The sequence below is a fragment of the Fukomys damarensis genome, unplaced genomic scaffold (genome assembly GCF_012274545.1).
Source record: "Fukomys damarensis isolate Sample0158 unplaced genomic scaffold, DMR_v1.0_HiC HiC_scaffold_21, whole genome shotgun sequence".
Taxonomy (NCBI): Eukaryota; Metazoa; Chordata; class Mammalia; order Rodentia; family Bathyergidae; genus Fukomys; species Fukomys damarensis.
The window spans coordinates 35,868,011-35,888,897 of record NW_022900933.1 but is presented as its reverse complement, the minus strand read 5'-3'; positions in this window follow the sequence as shown (position 1 = coordinate 35,888,897).

Here is a 20,887-nt window from a genome sequence, read left to right as displayed (position 1 = left end):
CCTCCCAGAGTTCATGAGAGGAACCAGGAAATGGGGTGTGTGTGTGTGTGTGTGTGACTTACTTAGCCAAATGTAGGCACATAGTAGATCTACAAAATAACATTCTCCTTCGCTTGCCAGGGGTGAATAAATAGGACAAGGAAAGCAGCAACAACAAAATCTTATGAAATTTCAGTAAATTAAGTAATTATCGAAGTGATTTTTATGTCATTTATATCTGTCACCTTTGCAAATCTATGGTGGAAGAAATAACACAACACATGCCTACATACATGCACACACATGCACAGACACGCACACACTCTGCAGAGCAGAGAACAGCTGTTGGTCAGGGTTCACGTCCACTCCTGCCTCTGCACACACCTGTCCACATTTCCCAGTATCTTCCATTGGCTACAGGGTTACGTCTTACTATTGGAATGGGATAAACAGATGAGTGTCACTTCTGCTGACTTTTCAGGGACAGCCGGTCTACCTTGTACCTTCCACCCGCTTCTACTTGTTGGATACAGCAATGGGCTGATGCTAGTGGGCAGCAGAGCCATGGGTTAGAAAGTGGCTTCTTGAGTCCCAGCATGAAGTCCACATGCCTGCAGACCACACAAATCTTTGTTGGATGCCTTTACAAACTTGGGGGTCTTTGTTTTTCAGTGGTTTAAGTGGTCCTAACTCATGTCCACAGGATTCACGCAACACATAATTTTTGAGAATTGTGGCCTTTTGTAGACTATTGTGACCACCCATTGAAGGTCACTTTTTCCAAAGGTCTTTGGCTCACTTATGAGACTTATCTGTATAAAACAATTTTTGAACTCCATTTAAAACCATCATGGAACAAAAGGTGCCCATTGGTCATTCAAGTCATCAACAAATATTGATGACAGGGTACTCGTTTTAAGTGATGGAGAGTCAGGTCAAAAGAGTGAATCATTACACTCAGAGAATTTATTTCCCATGATAATGACGTGGCTGGTTTCTGTGATTTATTTTTTCTCTTCATTATCTTTGGCTTCTGATGACTTTGTAGTTGACACTGCAGATGTTTCAGTGCAAAGCATGCATTGGCAAACATCTGCCAGCAGGAGGGAACCCAGAGGTGGTGTGGCATAAGCCTCTGTGTTGCCATTTGTCCCCGCCTTTCTCCTAGATTCTCGTTATTACTGAAGGCTGGGTATGAACACCACATTTCTAGTCTCTTGAGACCTAGCTAAACTATGTTCTGCCAATGGGAAGAAGCAGCCCAAGGCTGGAAGGCAGGTGGAGGAAGAGCATGGCGGCAGCTAGTAAGGGCAGCCTGCCCAGCAGGTCCACTCAGAAACATTCACCAAGCGCCATCTTGGTGTCAGTCCTGTGTGTCACAGACTCTAGTCAAGGAGGAAAGATGCACAGGTCCAGAAATGACTGCACTGCACCATGCTACCTGGAAATATACAAGCAGCAAGTTCCTAGTTGTTGTAGAAGACGTTCCCTGTGCTGGAGGACTTTAGGGAAGCTCCACTAAGGAAGTGATTTTGAACCTATTCCCCAAGGAGTCAGCCCAAGATCTCTCTCCAGGATTAACCACTGCCGGAACATTTCTCTGTCAAGGCCAGAAAATACTGGGGATCCTCCCTCTCTTTTTTGAGTCTTTTGCATCAATAGGCTTTAAGGTGTATAAGAACTACAGGAATTTCTCCCAGTCTACATGACTCATCTTATGACTTTGTGCCAAAGATGGTAGAATGAGGACATCCATCTTGGATTCTACTACCTCCCTGGGGCATTTAGCAATTTTTGTCTAGCTCAGTGGTAAAATGAAAGACCCTCCCGACTCTATAGCCAACACCCAGCAGCATTCCAGCCAATCAGTCTCTGAATGGTTGTGTGATCCAGGAGATATCTCTGATTTTCCTTTATCATCAAGGTCCTCATCTTCAAAATGTGGATAATAATGACACCTACTTACTAAAGCTGTTATAAGCACCAAGTGATATGAAGAACAGGAAGGCCAAGGACAGCGCCTGGCATGGGGCAAGTGTTCTGCAGTTGGTTTTCAAGCAAATGACTGCCTCCATCATCACCATCACCATCACCACAGTCATTGTTAGTGACAACAGCAGCATGAAAGCCATAAGCTGAGTATTATTTAGCTGTCTCCATCATCACCACCACCACCATCACCACAGTCATTGTTAGTGACAACAGCAGCATGAAAGCCATAAGCTGAGTATTATTTATTTCAGGGGTGATGCCACCCTATGTATATACTTTTTTTTAATGATCACAGCTCCTCCCATTATAATGACTTCCGTTTTATATAAAAGGGCTATAAGGCTCAACCTGATAAACTGTGATTCAAAGTAGTAAATGGGGCAACCAAGGCAGAGGTGTCGTTCTGCCCACGCCCAGGTTCATCTGCTGATGTCCAGGTTCTTTGCCCATCTCTGAAGCTCCAGGAACCCCATGGGGACAGAGACTCCTGTGCCACATCCAGCCTAATGCCATTTTCCCCACATGCTAACTATGGTCCTTGGTGCTGACAGTAGGGCACTGTAGGGCAATGGCGACCTCGGGTCCCATTCTAATTCTGTCACCTGAGTCCAGGAAAGAATCAGGGCACAGCTGTGATGACTCCATTGTTTCTTCCCCAAACTGCTCTGCTGAAGTCTTAGCCCCCATGACCTCACAAGGCCACTGTCCTTAGAGACAGAACCTTCAAAGAGGTGAGTCAGGTGAAATGAGATTACCCAGATGGGTCCTAAGCCAGCAGGTCCTCAGGAGAAGAGCAAGAGCCCAAGAAGGGGAGCAGACAGAGGCAATGCCAGGCAAGGATCCTATAAGAGGGCAGCCATCTGCAAGCCCAGGGGAGAGGCCTGTAGAGCAACCCACCCCGCTGGACCTTGGACCTGAACTTTCAGCCTCTAGAATTACAAGAAAATAGATTTCCACCTGTGAGGCCACCGTGAGTGGTACTTTGTCACAGCAGCCTGGTCAGCAGTGGGGTGGCCCAGAAGCCCTCACACAGGGACACAGACAGTGTGCCTTCTGAAGCGGCTTGGACACAAGAGCCTGTGGTGGTGGAAGCCTGACGCTGAGCAGGCAGGGAGACCCGGGGAGGCAGAAGGCTCTGCATCCACTCTGGTTCTGGTTCCTTCCCTTCCTGTGCTCACCACAAGGAACACAGGCGGCAGCACCACCACGGTCCGGGGACCTGGAGCCAGCCAGGCTGGGGGTCCCAGTCACTCTTGTGTCTGTCAAACCGGCCTGCTCTCCCTGAAAAGGACAAGTCGGAGCCATCTTTCAGGAGTTTGCTTCCCCTGACAGAAATCAGCAGGGTTAGAATAAACTGCATAAGTTATCAGCTCCTCAGGAAAGAACATGAAAAAGGCCCTTCTATCACTTAATGAAAAATAGCTTCTTTTTTGGACAGAACTTCATAGGCCTGCAATCAAGCCGTGGCTCCCTCTTCCTTCCCTGACGTGCCACGCAGGCAAAGCGAGTGGAGTCGGCATCTATTAATAATATTTTCTCCTGCTCCTTTCATTTTTCTGCGTGTCCTACCACTGTCAGGCCCCGTGACGCTGCCGAGCCTTTATCTCGTCCGAGTCTGGCCTGTCAGGGTGATAAACAATTCTAACAAGAATCAGAATAAAGATCTTCCCAGTAGACTCTGCAGAGAGATAGAGGCTTTTCTCATTTTCTCGACGGAAAAAAAAAAAAATTTAATCTAGCTGCTCCGGCTTTTTTCAAGCGTCACATTCAAAGAGATGCAAATTTGTCAGAGCCCAGACCCCAGCTGACTCTGAGCACGGCATGAATGTCAAAGGGGGGAGACAGTGTCTTTGACATGGCTGCCTTTTTTGGGGGGCTGGGGGTTGAGGAGCTCGCCGCCGAATGTTAAGGAAAAAATAAGGTTTTGCTTTGTAGTGTGTGTTTCAAAAATTTTCATAAGTTTTCTTCTGAGATTAAAAAAAAAATGCTGCCATGGGAAAGGAAAAGAGAGGAGAAAAGGGACAGATGGGGGTTTGGGGCGCAGGAGGAAAGAACCCTCCGAGGGGCCCGGCTGGACTGGAAGGCGGAACCGGTGTGAACCCGAGCCTGAGCCTGAGCCAAGCTGAGCGAAGGAAGGAGCGAATGCAGCACGCGGGCTTCGGGAGGCACGGAGTCTTTTGTTTGGTTCTCCACGGAACCTTGCTTCACCTATTCCCGTCAGCCTGGGCCCAGAGCCTGGAACGACAAGTCCCAATCCACGGGGTCGCAGGCACGAAGCAGATGACTGAGCTACACAGCCCTGGGGTGCTGGGGGTGGAGGGAGACTGGGCGGGGGCCGTAATCAGAGACCCAGCCCTGGGATTGAGGGCCTGGGGGGGAGCCTGTTGGAGCCTGCGGCACAGCCTAGGGTCCCCAGTTGAAGCCTTCTGATCTTCTCCAGTTCTCTTGGTCCTCGCTCTGTTTCCCTGCACAGCGGCCCTTCCCCAGGGCACCACAAGCATAGCCACTGGCCGAGTTAATAGCACCAAAGGAGGAGGCAGCCAGGCTGGCAGCAGAGGAGGGGTGCAGGTCAAATCCTAGCCCTCTTCAAGAGCCCCTCTCACACCTGTCACAGGGCTGAAGTCCCCAAGCTCTGATGTCTCTCTCCTGGCAGCCTCACTGAGAGCCTGGGCCCCAGTGTTGGTCTCCTTTGCAAGACTGAGGAAGTCTGGAAGAGCCTGACCTTCTCTTGTACACAGAAATCCAGTCCTTCTCATCCTCATGAACTGTGCATTCTGACAGACACCCTGACCATAAGGCAGTCCAATTTGTTTCAGTGGTCACTGTATCACTTTATCCATTCCTGTCCTTGCTCTATCTGGACGTTTTGTGAGAAGTTGGGGCCTACAAGTCCTTGCTAGGTGTAGGTGGGAGATGGGTCCTGCCATGGATACCAAAATCTGAGGACACCCATGTGCCTTACATACAGTGGTGAAGTATTTGCATGTAACCCACATGCACCCTCCTGGGTACTCCACACACTTCTCTATATTACTTAACAGTACTTAATACAATACAAAGATATAAGTAATGATTATACTGTGAAGTTTAGGAAATGATGACAAGAAAAAAGTCAGTACAATATTTAGTGAGGGTGAAAAATTTGAATATTCTCAGTCTGTGGTTTGTAAATTCATGGACACAGAAGCCACAAATTCTTAGGGCCGACTGTGGTGGGTGGTGGGTGGTTGGTAGGGAGAAGAACAGGGCAGTACCTGGGGCAGGATATGCATACCTGCAGAGCTGTGACATCAGGTTTGCTTCATGCTGCCAGATGCCCCAGCCTCCTCCTAGTGCCAGCACAACAAACTGTGACAGAAGCATTGGTTCAAGACCCAAGTGGTAGCCTCCTTCAGTATTGGTTACTAGCAACCAGGAGCAGCCTTAAAGGTCATCTTTGTAGCCGCATCTCCTCTCTGAGACCAGATCCCACCTCCTGCAAATGCTGGGCTATGGGCCAATTAGGAGAGAGAAAGTTTCCACCAGCTAAAACCTCTCTGCCCTGGAGAAAGGTCTCTCTTAGCACGCCCTGTGCTCTAGAAGGTGGGCGCTGTGGAATAGCCAGCCACACCGAAGGTCCTCAGTCCAGCTCAGACATCCTAGGCATCTCCCTTGCTCTAGAGACTGCCTGAAAACTTGAAGCTTTTGCCCATAGGGTTTGGGGAACATGCTCATGGGGGACAGTTTCAGCTGTTCAGTTCAGCACACTACCAGGAAGTTGGTCATCCCAACACAGTCCTCGGCTGGCAGGAGATGATGATGAAAGGAGACCTAGGGCCCCTGCTCAATTCAGGATCTACAAGGAGCAGCTAGGACAGAGCCAAGTTCAAAAGCCCAGATCCATAAATCTTCTCATTATTGTTAGTCAAGTGCTCTTAAGAAAAATATGCCAACCCTCAGATTCAATTCTCTTGTCTTCAATAAGCAATCAGAAGACAGCAACAATAAGAAAACCAGGCATCCCTGTCTCTAGTGGACATAGGACATCTGTGAGTGTGTGGAGGATGCTGTATCAACTTGTTTCTTTTCTATTGCCTTTCTTTCCTTTTTCTTTTTTCATTGATATTACTTTATTGCCAAAGCTCAACAAGAATATCACTACCACCAAGAAGCCCCTTCTCATCTTGGAAAACTTTTAACCTCTTTCCCTGGGACTTTCGAAGAGCATATATGCTTCCATATCTTTCGCAAATACTGCCATGTTCTCATTGTCTCCCTTGAGTTGAATCTGAACTTCTCTCTCTCCACAGCCAGCTGTTCCTCTGAGGCTCATGTTTAACTTTTCTCCATGGAGTCTGGCATGAAGAAGGGCTCAGAAAGGACTTGCAACTGTGATCAATTTAACTTTTCATGAACAAATGATAAATTCCCATACATGACAACTGAGAAACCATCGAAGGCAGCCCCTCTGCACTCTGTCATGTGAGCCTGAGTCCAGAAGAGGAATGACATCCACCTTTATTAACTGCATACTCTGAGAAAGACTGGCTTGTGTTTAACTTGGATTAGCTCATCAGTGTCAAAAAATACCACAGAGTAGGTTATTATTCATGTTTAATTCAAGAAAAAAATTAATAACTTGCTTTAAGATATTTGATTAAAATTTAGCCGGAATCTCAGTAGCCTGCCTTTCAGATGGCAAATAATCATTCAGTCAATCAACAAGTATTAATTGTGGGCCTTCTATATGGCAGTCATGAGAAGTCACCACTTCCAGTGAATGAGATATCATGGTATCTGCCTACAGTTGTCTTATATTCTAGTGGGGAAAGATATTTTAAAATATCTAAACCAAACAAAAATCTATAAAAGAGTCACCACTGTGGTAAGTCCTATAAAGAATGAAGTATTGAGATCAGATCAAAAGCACACTCAAAGCAGGCCTCTCTGAGGCAGGTAACTGAATACAATTTGAAAGGCTGAGAAGGAGCCAAGGAACAAATGCACAAACAGAATATCCAGGAATTGAATCTGAGGAACTCTCAAAATGTGGAGCAGCTCTAGAATATTCCAGGACCAGCAGGAAGACTAATGTGGCAGCATGAAAGGAAGTAAGAAAAGACTGACATGAATCTGGAGACATGTCCAATCATAGTTCAGATGTCCAGAAGACTTATAGGTAGGTCGTGTGACCTACAAATTGTATTCCACCTTCACTGGAAAGACAGCAGTTTTCATCAGGAAGTGATGTGGTCCAGTATTTCCAGATCACCCTTGGAATTGTGCAAATCATGCAGGTGAAGAAAGGAAAGAGGAGGCACTGCAGGCACTTGGCTATCAGGTAACAGTGGCCTTTTTAGACCAGTCGCAGCTACACTACACTTGGAAAAAATGAAAGAAGTTGGGAGAAATGTTAAGATTAGGATTGACAGTGTCTCTTGATGGGCACGGCTTGAGAAGTGAGGTAGATGGAAAAATCAGGGCTGTTCCCAGGTCTTCAGCTAAGACACCTGGAAAGGTGGAACCTCATTCACTAAGTTAAGGCAAACTGGAGAACAGGCTTCATAAATGGGGAACAAAGTTCCACTTTGATAGGTTACAGATGGATGAGTAACCTGAAATCTGCACCTTTCTGTGTCCTAAGTCCCTATAGGAATACCTAACACACAGTAAGAAATGAATAAACGTATGTGATGAGTCAAAAAAAAGAAGACTGTTAGGCTCCAAATAAGCATTCAGATTTAAATTTAGATTAAGCAAAATAAGCATATCAGTGAATAAATCACCAGGTTTAGAAGAAATGCAGTAGGAAAGGGCAGAGTCAGCGAAAGGGCTGAGGACCAAGGGTTGGGTGACACCAGCCTGTAGGTAGTACTTGGAGGAGAGGGACTCAGAGGAAAATTCTTACATGCAGAAGCCAGGGTGATAAGAAGCCCACAGCAGCCTAGGGTGACCAGAAGTCAGAAGGGGACAGAGCTACATGATCCAACAGGCATAGTGGCTCTAAAAGTTTCTATAAAGTGAAGTTAGAGAAGCACCCACAAAGTGTAAATTGCATAAATCAAAAATTACGATCAAGTACACTCATTTCCAGCTCAGTGTTACTTTGGATTTATCATATGTTGGTTACTGAAATGATAGGATAATAATCTATGAATTGCTGCTCAAAAGAAAAGATTAGTGATTCATAGAAAAATATCTCAGTTAATAAATAGCATTCACCTCTAATTCCTACAGGGGAATCTGCACAGAATCAACACCGAGGCAGACCAGAGACCAAGTCCAGCCTGCCCTTGTCCAGGTGTATAAGTCAGGGCTAATTAAAATCCAGGTGAATGTCAAACTCCTCCTCTGTGGAAAGTGATGATGGAAATACCTCACAGAGTATTCACGAGAATCACAAAAGCTAAAATGCACGATAAGACTATGAAACTGGACAAATATGCTACAAACACTAAGGGCCATTTACGGTCACCAAAAGCACTGCCTCCTTACCCTTTCATTCACTCATCCACTATTTTGAAGTCCTGGGTTTAATGTGTTGCCTTCAATCCAGCTTACAGTTTGCCTGGACTACATTTACTATGTGAACTTTGCACCCTACAGGAAGTGTTGTGGGACTTTGGAAGTGGCAAAATGACATGAAGATAATATTAGATGTGCTCAAAGGACATCATTGTTACTTAATGTCTCATACCTTTGAAACCATCAATGCATGACTCACTAAGACCCCTCCCTGAATAAAATAAACACTTCACATTTTTTCTCATCATGCTTTGTACATTGCTGTAGACAATTCATTATTTCAGAGCAGTTGCCCATTCCTAGCTAGAATATGATTGGTCATGTGGCAAGAGTTGGGTCTTACAGCACAGCATGATGCTCTCCAAATATTTTCTGAGTTAAGTGGTTTCCCAAGGAAAGCATATCTGGGTGCTAATCTTGACATTTCAAGTTGGAAAGGAAAAAAAGATTTCCAAAGGCCCTATAAACTTGATAAAATCCACAAGGTGGAGGTCAGAAAAAATACACACTACTAGAGGCTAAAGAACCTTGACTGACAGCACAGAGCTATTTGCCCAAAGTCAAGATGAACAAACTAGACCGAGCTTATCTACCTGTGCACACCAAGGACCCCCCCCACCTGCCTCCAGGATGGAGTAAGCACACTTTGCCTTGAGTGGCCACAGTGAGCCAGACGGACTAACCTCAGCCTGTCACTGCCGGGGATGGGACAAGGCCCACAAGGGCTTCTCTCTGTAGGAGCAGGAGTGTATGAGGTATGAATCTTGGAGGAGCCACTGTAGAAGGTCTGAGGGGAGCTTCAGGCCAGCTGGGTAACACTGGCTTTTACCTCAAAAATTGCTTGCAGTCTATGCGTGACCTAGAGAGAAGATGATTCAGAGACAGTTGTCATGCAACTTCTGCCACACTAGAATGGAGGCATCATCAGATTCCTGAAATAAGAACCTAGAAGTCCTTACTCATGGCCTAGCAGCTCTTACTGAGCAGTCCCCAGACCTTCTTGCTACCCCTGCCTTTGAGAGCACCGAAGTTCTCCTGGTAGCCCCTCTTTCCTGCCTGTAAGTCAAATTCCTGTAAGTGCAGGTCCATATTCCTCAGCTTTTTGACACCCAACACTTGGTGTGCATAAGCTCATCTGGCTCTCTGACATTAGAAATGTGCATACTTAAGTCTCTGTTCAAACACATCTGTAGTAAGTCCTGCAATCTACAATTTAGGTGATTCTGGCCCTCGGCCTTCGATGGTAGCTTGAGCAGTCCAGGGCTAGGGCTGGGGGCTGTGGTTAGGAACTCCAGCTCAGGTGCTAGAGTGCCTGAGGTGGTGATCCTGTTCAACCTCATACTTGCTGTGTAACTCTGAGAAGCTATTGAAACACTCCACATTTTGATGTCCAGTTCTATAAAACATGTTAAGCATTTACCTCACAGACTTTGGGAAGAACTAAGTATAATGACACATGCTGCAGCACACATCTAGTGTGTGGCAGAGAGTCAGTTACGGTAAGTGGTCATGAGTATCGTATCTTTAAATAAATGCACAGAAGCAACGGAGGGGGAGTTTTGTCTCGAAAATCTCTTCTCTGCCACTTAATTTTAACCTGGCTGGCTTCAGTGAAGAATAACTCCATGGAGATGCATTCATTGGGTGGTACCGGGATGATGCCGCTGAGTTGGTGCTGTAGCATTGCAGTTGAATGGCACCAGCATCACTGTCCCAATGTCCAATGATCAATATGCAGGCACTACAAATTTAAGCATGGGTTAACACCAGCATTGTAATGGGGGTAAAACTGTGTTGACTTCATTGGCTCGGGAGCCACCCAGGAAATTAATGAAGCATACGTATAAGGTGTGTGGGTGGGTACTGGAGGTACGACCTGGGGTACTAGGACGGGTTTCTCACCCTTTTCTCTCTGGCCCTGTCCCCCTGCTGTGCTTTCCTACTAAGAATCTTTCTCTTCCATGTGCCTCCACCATGGTATTCCTGCCTCGGACCCAGCCCGCCACAGACTGAATCCCCTGAAATCCGAGCCAAAGTAAACCTTTCCTCCTATAAGATGTGATTGTCGAGTATGATGTCCCAGTGGCAGAAATGTTTTGGGTGTTTTTGTTTTTGTTTTTGTTTTCGTTTTGTTTTTGTTTTTGAGACAGGGTCTCACTGTGTAGTTGAGACTGACCTGGAACTCACTATGTAGCCCAGGCTGGTCTCGAACTCACAGCGATCCTTCTGCCTCAGCCTCCTGAGTGCTGGGATTACAGGTGTGCACCACCATGCCAGGCTCAGAAAAGTTTATTGATGCAAATATCATCCTACATTTAGGCTTCAGGGAGGAATGTATATCATCGTCTGTTCAACAACGATGAATGGGACACATGACATGTTCCAGGTTCTATGTGTCAACTGACCTTGATTAAAATAAAGGAAGAGTACAGATAGCATCATTTCTAGTTCATTACTATGGAAGTTCCTGGGGAGAAGAGGTCAGGAAAGGTCAACGAACAGTGGATATTTTGCGTCTGATTTTTCTCATATGTTGACTTGTGACACTGAGAGAAAGGATAAGACTTTCCTCCGCTTTTTAAAACACTGTTATGTGAAGGACGCTAGTAGAAGGATGAAGTAGAATGAACCATGAAAGGTTTTGTGACTAGTTCAAGATGGCAGGCAGAACTGGCAACTACTCTATTGCTTGGGGAAAATCTTGCAAAAACTCTGGGACTATATTTCAAACTAGGCAAGAAGCAGGAGTGAAAAAGGTGAGAGGACTCAAAGGTTGAGAAATCTGTACATCGCTGAAAGCAGATGCAAGGAGTAAGAGACTCACACATGAGCCCTGAGGAGAAGCTCTTCAGAGAAGCCCTGAGTCTGGAGGCAGGAGGTACAAAAATGGGCAGAGTTTCATAAGCAGGAGTAAAAGGCCATCAGTCCAAAAAGAGCAGATGAAGATAAGGCATCCTCTGGATCTAGTGAAGCCAGGAATGCATGGGAAAATCCTGAGTGTCTGTGTTGATGGGCACCCTGGACACCCCAGGATGAGAGTTCACTCCCCTGGCACCAATGCCATTAGATCTGGTCTCACGCAGCATTAGCCCTCCACATGCTGACCCCACAACAGCCTCTCCATCCCTTTCATAAGTCAATTTCCCCACCCGTAGTCACTGTTCCTAATGTATGAGACCAGCAGACCTTCCCAGGGAAGTGTCCATGCCCTTGGGATCCACACTGCACCCATTTATGGATCCCACACTCATTGAATAACTTTCTTCGACTTTCATCCAAATGCCTCCCTGCTAGAAGCCAGATTCAATATCCTTCAATATCACCATTTCCTTCTGCCAACCTAGGTCTTTGTATCTGTATAGCATGACTGAGGGCCTGCCTGGCCACAGTTTGTTTGCTCATGCCTTCATCCTCTCAGGACATTGGAAAGAAGGACCGTGTCTCTCTCAGCACATGGCATGTAATGCTTACAGAATAAATGAGCAGTGGTGCATGAATAGACTGTGTGAAAGATGCTTTTGTGGAGTGCATAGGTTGGAATCATTTAGGAAAGGCCTTGAATGCCAAGATGGGAAGTGTTTGATGAATTTATCAGGCAAAGAGAACTATGACAGATCTGGGACATTGGAAAAATCTAAGAGCTGTCAGGATAGCAATAGCACGTGGAAAAGGTGACTTGCAAAAAACTACCCACATAGGAAAATTCTGGTGAGAATGATGTTTCAAGAGTCCAGAGTTAAGTGGTTTTATTTTTCCAACCGGGGGAGAAAAAAACCTGCAAATATGAACTATAACAAAAGTGGCAGGAAATACAAATTGGATCACAACTGTTTCAGTAGCTGCACATAAAGCCAAGTTAAAGAACGAATTCCTTTTGCAGCCCAGCCCTTGTTAGGTACTGGGTTTTAATTAAGGAGGAAGAAAGTATAACAGCAACATGTGGAAGGTGGCATGTAGTACGAAAGGCATCAGCTCAGCAGCTGGCTTGTTTATGGCATTCTTGTCAATGCAATTGTCATCTCAGCACGCTGTTTATTTTTAAACCCAAGCTTTGTTTTGCTTTATGGGCAAGAGAAGTAGTTGTTTCCAGCCACGTTCTAATGTAAGACGTTCATTCAAAATTCTAAATACAATGAGTAAATTAATTTTTTCCTCAAGTCCTAAAGGGATAGTTTATAAGTGAAGAAACAGTCAAAAAAGATGCTCAGGATGTCCCATTTCTATGCAGTTGTCCTGCAGGATGAGCCCAAGGTGAGCAGGGACTCCTTAGTGCACATACATCCCAAAGAGGTCCAGCCCCAGCCCAGTCCTTCTGAGTGCGATCTTGGGAGAAACGCTTCAGCTTGGGAGTCATCTCTTCCATGGCATAATATCTCTCCAGCCACAGTCCTGGGCTAGCCATGGACATGCGTGTGGAAAAGCTCTGGAAACTGGGCAGAGATGCAATGCCTGTCCTGCTGGGGCTCTGGGACTATCTGGGCCAAGGTCCTGCCCTTTGTCACAAGAGGCACCAATGCCCCTCTTTGACAAATGGACTACCGAGCCCCTGTGAGACCTGAGGTCCAATCCAGGTCTTGCTCGAGGACTTTTACAAAGAGTAGAGGTCAGAGTAGAGAGCAGAGCCCAGCTTCATTTCTCCTGGTGTTTGCCTCCTGGGCTCTGTCTCTGTTGCCACCTCCCCCTACTGCCCGGAGCTACAAGGACCACGGCAACTCGGACACAGCAGAAATTCCATGCCCACGTTAAGCAATGGTGTCCCATGATGGTCTTTTTTAGTGATGGGGCCTTGTGTCATTTCTCTCAAAACCCAAAAGCATTTGCCTCTTTATTGAGAAAGTATATTTATGGTGCATGATAAGCTTTATGCCTGAGAGGAGATTTACAATCTCTTACAAATGAGAACAGGAACCCAGGGATGCCATTTTCCCTTCTCTTTCTTTCCCTTCCCTTCCTTTACCTTCTCTTCCCCACTTGCCTTGCCTTCCTTTCACCTCCCTTCTCTCCCTTCTTTTCTCCATCTCTTCCCTCTAGTTCACAACTCTTCCCTGAACATCCCTTATGGCCATCAATGCCTATAATGCCGGGAGTCTCCACATGCACTTCTCATGGGTCCCCCAAGGCCCTGGTCTCCCAAGCCTGGCTTTTCCTTCACTGATCTCTGCCCATCACACCTGCCCTGTGTCCTGTGCTGTGACCAGAGTACTTCTTACATGTCCTCTCCCTTGCCTCATAAAGTCCCCAACCCAAGCTCATCTCTGTGGCCCAACAGATGCACATAGCACACAAGCAAAAGAATGGTGCTTGGACTCAGACCAAATTCTGCTCAGTCACTCAGAACAGTGTGGGGCCAGACTGGTGGGTCATCCTCCTGAACCTCTGAGAGATCTCTACAGAACAGCTCCAAGGTAAGACAAGACGGTTACCCTGCTGGGGTCCCTCAGAACTAGAAGCTCTCATCGGAGGAGTTGCAGGAAGGAGCAGCAGGGAAGCAGCATTTAGCCCTGGGAGTTGCTCAAGTAAGGACTCAGAGAGCTTCCCAGCAGCAGACGGCAGGTGCATCAGGAAGAGAGCACAGGTGGAAATGGGAGGACACAGCGGGACGACAGAAGGGGGTGACCCCTTACAATGACCCCATGCAATGACCCAGTGGGCTGGTTCTGAGGCAATAGCAGAGGGGCTACATCTGCAACTAAAGGCCTGAATTTCAAGCTCAGACCCTCTGTGTGCTCAGTGTGTGACCCTCAGCCAGTCACATCTGCAGGAGACTGCAGTATCAATTATTCTCCAAAACAGGCTGTAAGCAGTGCAGGCTGTAAAGAGCTAACCCCACACTTGGCTTATGCATGGAAATGAGTCCAGCCAAAGCCGATGTACGAAGTTCAGAAAAACTCAAACCCAAACTCAGTTCCCACAGCTAAGACCTTCCTACTATAAGGACAGTGCTGTAATTACAACCATATATTTTGTCTATTCTGTTCCTAATTCAAGAATGCTTTGTCTTGTCCTTTACAAACCTTGTTTACATCAGTTTCCATAGAAACTGCACTCATGCACATCCTCTTGCACAGTACTGCCCTTGCCATACCTCACCTTTGCTCCAACTGATGAGTGATAAAAATCAGTGGCTTGGACTGGCCAGTGCCTTTGTTGGTTGTACCAGCACTGGTCTGCCTGGCACCTTGCTTCCCATCTCTCCCTTGTGTCTTTTGCGTTTTACCTCAGGCCTGCGTCATACACTGAACAGGAGACTGGAGCCTACTGCAGAGGTTTCCAGTAGCAGTTCAGGGACCCCCACTGCACCTCATTCCTCACAGTCTCACGTCCTTTCTTCTCATCCAGCTCTGCCAGCCCCACAAGGTGGGTTGGAGGCTGCCAGAAGTGAGGGCAAGAAAGACTGCACGCTGTGAAGTGCTACACCCTTCCCACTGCGCCGCTGGAAGAGCCCTTAGTTCATCAACTGCCCTTGATTCCCTTCTTTCTTCTTTCTCCCTTCCCAGTACTCCACCTTCATCTGAGAACCTCTCCGGGGCCTGCCTCTAGCCTCTTCCAGGTGGATCTGCTGCTAACCCACAAGGCAAGAGTACAAGAGACAGAGGGCAACATGATCCTCTTTAAGAGGTCCAGGGTTGGGCCAATGGAAATGATGTGGAGGATTCAGGCAAAGGAGAACCGAACCAGGACATTTGACTGGCTGTAAGTCCCACTTTCCTCTCAGACCACCTTAGCGCTGTCCAGCACCATGGATGAACTCAGCCACATCCGCCCTTCCTTCTGCAGGAGGAACTCAGAATTGTCAGCCCTATTGCTGTGCTTTCCTGGAACACAAGCCCTCTTCCTCTAAATGCCACCAGCGATGGTGTCTTCCTAACATCACCAGCCATGGTTAGGGGCAGTGTAAAGTTTTATTTTCAAACTCGGCATGCATTACAGATTGCTCATATTCAGTAGCAGCTCAGCGTCATTTGGGCAGTGCATCTCAATTAATTATCTCAATTAATTATGGATTAGGAGACTTAGTTGGGAAGAGGACTTCACAAATCCCCTACTTCACTGTACTCTTCCCACTCAAGAACCAAGAAATCAACACTCAGAGAGGGTGGGGGCTGAGAGGCTGAATCATTAACACATAAGTCATGAGGCCTGAGGCCAACCTAAACCAAGACTGAGATGCCAGACCATGCACTTGGTGAAAATTTTCCCAAGCCCTCTCACCTGGATCCTCTTCTTCAGTATTAAGGCTCTGCCCTGCTCAGAACCTGAGCCATTCCATACCAAAGCAAGACATATGTCCATCCACGGTCCTGTGGATGATATCCAGAGCTTGGTCAACCCAAGACCCCATGTCTAGTGTGTGCTAAGCACTGCCTGTGGACACTTGATGAAAAGTTCCTGCCTTTCCAGAAAAATGAGCACTGTTTTTATCTCTGTACCAAATTATCTGAGCCCTCAATGACCATAGAGAACAGCATGGCTGGCAATGGAGTGTGCTGTATCAGGATCAATCAAACAGGGCTAAAATTGTGATTGGAGTTTAACGGTAACCCAGGCCACTGGGGCTGTGCAGGCTGATAGATCTCCCATGGCCCAAGCTCCTCACATTTTTCAACCTCTGCTGGGATCCACTGGCCCAGCCTTGAGAACTGGGATATTCCTGCCAGCTCCTGTCCTGGCTGGTGGCTTGCTCACCTCTCCCAGTGGGGCAGAGCTACTCAGTGCCCACTACCTCTTCAAGCCAGACAACCCAAGGAGTGAGATCAGCACTCAGTTATGTCCACAGCACCTCCACCGTCTCGGAACTCCTCCTTGACCTGGAGAGGCCGCTGGAGTTGGCAGTAGAGACAATGCTATGTGTTGTTCATGCACCATGCCGTTTCTTGTTCCTGAGGTCACAATCCTTCCCGGCCTCCTTTGTCAGGAAAGAAGCTTGCAATTACTTGCAGCCACTAGCCTGTGAGCACACATGACATGCATCTCATCCAAAGGAGGTAGTTAAGAGTGTGTACAATAGTCTACTTTTTGCATCAGAGATATGTACCAAGGCCCCATGTAGGTGCTTGAAACTACAGATAATGCCAAACTCAACATATGAGGCAGGGCCAGAAATGTGGTGAATGTTTAAATTTTTTAAATTACTACAGTAAAAATCACATTGCCATTCATCCCCCTTAAAACATTATCCTTCATTTCAAACACACTTAATCCATCTTTCTTGCTGACTTCTGCAGCAGTTCTGGAAGTCCCCTTTCATGAGTGTCTTTAGCTGTGCTGTTCTGGCTGCTTTCATGTCTTAATCAGTTCAAAACATTCACCTTTCATGGTCATTTTACTTGAGAAAATAGCTGGCAGTTGCATGGTACAAAGCCCAGAGAATACAGTGGATAAGGACAAACTATAATTCGACAGAAATTGCCATAGGTGACTTTAATTGATTCAGAGCATCAAGATAACTATGAAAAGATATGCACAAGAGACCATCAGACCTGCTTCACAAAGCAGCAAGGGGATAAATGTGCTCAAAGTGAAGAGGGGTATTCTGATGTAGATTAATGGCAATGTGTCTTTCACTGTAATATTTTTCTTAAATTTTTATTTAAAACTTCAGTATATTTTTTTATGATCTCACATAGTTTTCCCACATCTATACACTTACGATAAAATTTAACTTATACATTATCCATAGAAGTGATTAACAACAGTCACAGATAGAAAGAGAGAATGATTACAAAACGTACTGTAATAAAAGTTATTTAAAACTTATGAATTGTTTATTTCTGGAATTTTCCATTTGATATTTTCAAATCACAGTTGACTGTAGTGACTGAAACCACTGAAAGTAAAAGCATGGTTAAGCAGGTACTACTGTGTATGTTCTCCTCTTTCAAGAGTTCTTGGGAGTCAACTACTCATACATTGGAGTACCAAGAAGGAAGAGGCTGCTTCCCTGGGCCACTGGAGAGAGGAGATCCTTGCCAATCCCTGCCATATTTTGCACAAAGGAGAAGCAAGCTCATTGTGCTATGGTGCTCAGACATCAAGCTTGCTTTGTTATAGCGGCACAGTTTTGCCCATCCTAACTAATGTATTGCACAGCCTGTTCCAATCCCTCAAGCAATGCTTTTCCTTATGTCCCAGTCTCTTCGCAGTCTCCCTGAAGCCCCAATGTTCTCACAGCCTCACCTCCCATCAGTCTTCTGAAAACAGACTAATCTAGTCCACGAATTCCATTTCTGCTTTTCAGTTTCTGACATCTGCATTGGCTGCCTGACCACCTCCGCTGTGTATCTATTAGGAATCTGATCTGCTGTCAACTTATCCACCCTAAGGTGATCATCTTCCTCTGACAACCCTTCTCCTCTGCCTTAGTAGAGAAAACAATTGTTTTGCGTCAGACAATTCCGTACACTGTTCCAAGACAGTCCCTTCTTTCCTGTCCCTCCCAGGCCTCCAGTGCTGCAGGTTCTTGAATCCCTCTGCTTCTCCTCTGTCCATATCTGTGCCATCTCCTGCCCTCCTGCTTGCTTCCTGACTCTGCTCTTGCTCTGTCTGTGCACTGACAGACCTTGGATACACACATCCTTTCCACTCCCCACTTACAGTCTCGTTAGCGTTCTCCTTCAGACTTGAATGCCCTGGCAGTCTTCAGGCCTTTTTTGATTGGCTCCCATCTAACAGTGAGCCCCAGAGTCTGAAGCCAGACCCTCCAATGCCAACTCTAGCCTCACCTGGAAAAGTCGCTTAAACCTCTCTGAGCCTCATTGTTCTCTTCTGCCAACGACAATAAATAAGGCTTAATTTATTGGATTGAATCAGATAATTTATAGTCACATACATAGCTATATTGCTCCAAACATGTTAGCTATTATGAATAATTATTAATAAGAAGAATTACGAGGTGCTGGCCACACCTTCTGTGTCAACAGTTGTGCAAAGAGTCTACACCCATGCATCTTATTTAATTTTCATGACATCTTACTTTGCCTTCGTTACAGAGATTATGAAACCTATCAAAAAAAAAACACTCCTAATAAACTGCAGAACTGAGATTCAAACAAGTCTATCGCTTTTTCAATTCCACCATAAAGGGTGGACAGAAGAGCAAAATAATGATGCTACTTGATGTCCAGAAGTAGCACAATGAGTTTAAGAGGTAATGGTATAGGATTTACAGCTGGGACACCCCTGGGGAGAGGCTTGTTTACCTACAAGGCCATCTAAGGATCCTTGTATATTACTCAACCACTAAAAATCATAGACTTATGATAACATAGCAACTGAAGACATCGCAGTCCTAAAACATTCTAGTGTGTGACCTGGGACAAATTATTTAACCTCTATAAATAAAGAAAATAATAAAACCTCTCCTATAAGGTTGTATATATACATAGAGGTTGAAATGTTCCTAAAATTATCTTCAAATGTGATCATCACTATCTTCATCATTACTATAAGTGATATAAACCAGAAAACCATATTCCCCTTGTTTTCTAGGCTTCCCTATATTAATAAGCACAAAGACAGAGATAAGACTAGAAGAAAATAAGCTTATATGTTTAAAATGGATCTCTCCAGCTTGTTTAATTATGAGCTATTTTTTCTCCTTTTCATTTCTTCATTTTTCAAATTTCTGATGATTAAATACATGCCACTTTAATAAGAAAAGGCTGGCACTCTCCTCTGGCTTTAGACAAGGAATTTTGTTTCCTAACCTCAGTGAGGTTTTTTTTTTTTTTTTTTTAACAGAATTTTCTTTGGTCATTAAACTCATTTGAAAGCCCTGATCCATTTTTGATCATCTGAAATATAGTGACAGGCACTCAAATCAATCCCTACATTTGAGCTTGGCAAAGAGCATAAATTATCTTAGAAGTCACGTCAGGTAGAGTTTATTCCAAGGTTTGCTTGCAAATTTTAATCAGAAAACACAGAAGGTATATGCAGCTGAGATTGAAATATCCCTTCACCTTGTACTCGGGACCAAGTTGACTTACTGCTCGCCGGCTGATAGGCCTGGCAGAAGTTACAGCTTGTATGATGGAGGCAGCCTGGGCAGGAACTGAGGGAAGCATAAAGAAACATTTATTTTAAAAAAGTAAATCAACCATAAAGATCCTCCCAGCAGACCTGAGAGATGGAAGCCTCTCTCTCATTTTCTCCTTGGCGAAATTTAATCTATCTCTGGGGTTTTTCAAGCGTCATATTCAAAGCGATGCAAATTCATCAGAGCTGAGACCCCAGCTGACTTTTAGCACCTTGTGAATGTCAAAGGGGCTTAAATGGTGCAGTGAGTCACCTCCTTCCATCCTAACTAATCTGGAGACACGTGTGGCGCTACGTGTGTGCAGGTGGCAGTGGGTGGGTGTGTGTGTGTGAGCGTCTGCAGATGCAGGTCCTTTAAAAAAAAAAAAAAGAAGAAGAAAAGCGAAAATAAAGCACACATCTACCTATGTGCTTGCTGCTTCCTTTGTGTGCATCTGTTTACAGTAAGTCTGAAATTTAAAGGGGAAATACCATACTGAGACACAAAAGTGCACTTCAGAAAGCCACGGTCTGTCACTAAATCGCAGGGCCAGCAACAGAGCTTTCGGATGCTTTGTTTTGATATTTTTCAGTAGTCATCATTTTATCTGTTGGCCTCTTCACAATGCGCCCTGATTAACTGGCTCAGGGACTACTATTAACTCATGAGTGATCTCCAGCCTCCACGTGGGTCACTGCACACAATTCCCCTCAGTAGGATATGTAATGTATTTACAATAGAAAATAAGAGGTTTCCATTAATATTCCCCACACAGGCATGGTTTATGGGAGACTTAAACTCTGCTCCAGGACTGACAGGACTATCCCAAGATGGGTTTCTCCTCTGTCTTGGCACAAATGAAGGATCAATCTATTAATGGGAATTCCATAACTTGAAGTCATGACAGAAAAATGATGTTACATTCCCCACTGAGTAACAAAAGCCCCAGATTCGATATGAGTAACTTAGGGCTGTTACCGTATGTGCAAATCTGAAAATCATTTTTCATTCAATTCAGTAAGTATTTATTGAGTTCTGACCAAGCATGGGGCCCTGGAGATGCAAATATGACTCAGAGTCAGTGTCCATCGGGGAGGAGAGCCTAGGGTTCTAGGAGTGCATGTGGAACCTGCAGTCACAGTGACACTGCCAGATCAACGGGCTCACGGCTCCCTACAACAAGGAGCACTTGTTAGTCCTGTGACGTGGGAAGTCAGCTTGCTGGCTCTGCTGATCTTGCCTGGCCTCCCTCACAGGGCCAAGGGTTGATGAGTTGTTGGCTAGGAAAGCTGGATGACTGAGTTATGCCCTCATTGCCCACAAGTTAGCTTTGGCATGCTCTCTGGGCAATAGCAGAGATGAGAGAGAGAGAGAGAGAGAGAGAGAGAGAGAGGG